The sequence below is a fragment of the Morone saxatilis genome, unplaced genomic scaffold (assembly GCF_004916995.1).
Source record: "Morone saxatilis isolate NCDOM2014 unplaced genomic scaffold, NCSU_SB_2.0 Contig15, whole genome shotgun sequence".
Taxonomy (NCBI): domain Eukaryota; kingdom Metazoa; phylum Chordata; class Actinopteri; family Moronidae; genus Morone; species Morone saxatilis.
The window spans coordinates 13,277,974-13,279,374 of record NW_023339707.1 but is presented as its reverse complement, the minus strand read 5'-3'; the positions used below and the strand labels follow the sequence as shown (position 1 = coordinate 13,279,374).

Genomic DNA, 1,401 nt, shown 5'->3' with positions numbered 1-1,401 from the left:
AGATGAGTCTACTTTGTCACAGGGGGATTATAACACACATTTACTAATTCAGTTTTACTATATATGGCTAAACTTTCAGTGTGTTTACAACCTGTTTGGTCATATGACAGCATGTGTTTCTTCCCTATGTGGCTTACTGTTGAAGCAATGTCACCATGTTCCAATATTTTAGCAATGATTGTGATTATAATAATATCAACTGACAACTGACAGAAATGAAAGCCAGAATTACAAAAATTAAACCCAAGTTGTAATAAAGCAGAATTATCCTTTAAGGCAGCTCTGAAGGGGGTCTCCCCTCCCCTGACTGAACGAACTTGGCAGGAATGTCTCGGAAAGTAAACTAGAGCAAGGCTTCAGATTACTTCTCCATTTAACTCCAGTTTTTTGGAGAGAAAACAACTCCAAACAAAGGAATTCCCATTGCGATGAGAGAAAGAATGTGGAGGGCATATGGTTGAAGGAGCTGGGCTCAGGTCGAACCCCTGACAGTCAACAGTATTTAGTCTGCCTCCCCTACAGACCCCCTTTACCTCCTCCCTACTTCTTCAAGGAACTTCAGGGGGTGGACGGAATTGGGGTAAAAGGTTCTTAAAATAGTCTTGAAGTTCTGGTTATGATGACAGACGGCTGGTCAGCCAATGGTGAGTTGGGCAGGAAAGCAATCAAGGGCCTCAAAGTAGCAGAGGGAGGAAAGAAGGAAAGGGAAGAGAGGTGAGGAGAAGAACAGAGGAAGAGTAAGAAGTAAGATTTGGGTGCGGGAGGGAAGGAGGGGAGGGGGTGAACAAGGAGGCTTGATCATCAGTTTCCTGTCTACCTACCCCCCTCCCCTTTCTCCCTCCTTGCCTCTGACCCCTCACTCCTTCCTCTCTCCCTCCCTTTACTTTCTCTCCAAACCAGTTGCTATTTCAGATTTTCTTGGCAATCTCAGGAATAACACATCAGAAAGGGCCCAGATTCAGACACACACAATAAACCAGCATCTGTTACACTTAATCCCACCCACAAAAGTCTTCTGAAAATAGCTTCCTTTTTTCATTGCTTGTGAGTCTGTCTGGGAAATGCATTGAAACAGACCTTTATTGATGAAGCCTAATAGAATATGAGTTATTCTTGGAACTCAATGAACACTATGGAAAATCAAAGTCTTTTTACAGGCTCCTTTTGGTTTGGGAATTCAGTGTCAAGTCACTGCAGCACATTTTTTATGTGGAAGTATCAGTGTGACATTGGATTACAATGTCAAGGATCACGTCTGCAACACTGAAGATAAAGGCTACAAAGGCTTAACACAACATCCACATACACAGTGTGAACTGTACAGTATTGAATGCCTATTGTCTATTACAAAATATGACTAAATATTACAAAGACATTGTTTGCTTTAAAATTTGAGAAATG

General features: G+C 41.8%; 1 protein-coding gene across 5 annotated transcripts in view; it reads right to left on the bottom strand.

Annotated features, from left to right (window-relative positions):
• fmnl3 (formin-like 3) overlaps positions 1 to 1,401 on the bottom strand; it is a 34,579-nt gene that overhangs the window by 16,607 nt on the left and 16,571 nt on the right. The gene's annotated exons all lie outside the window — the stretch shown is intronic.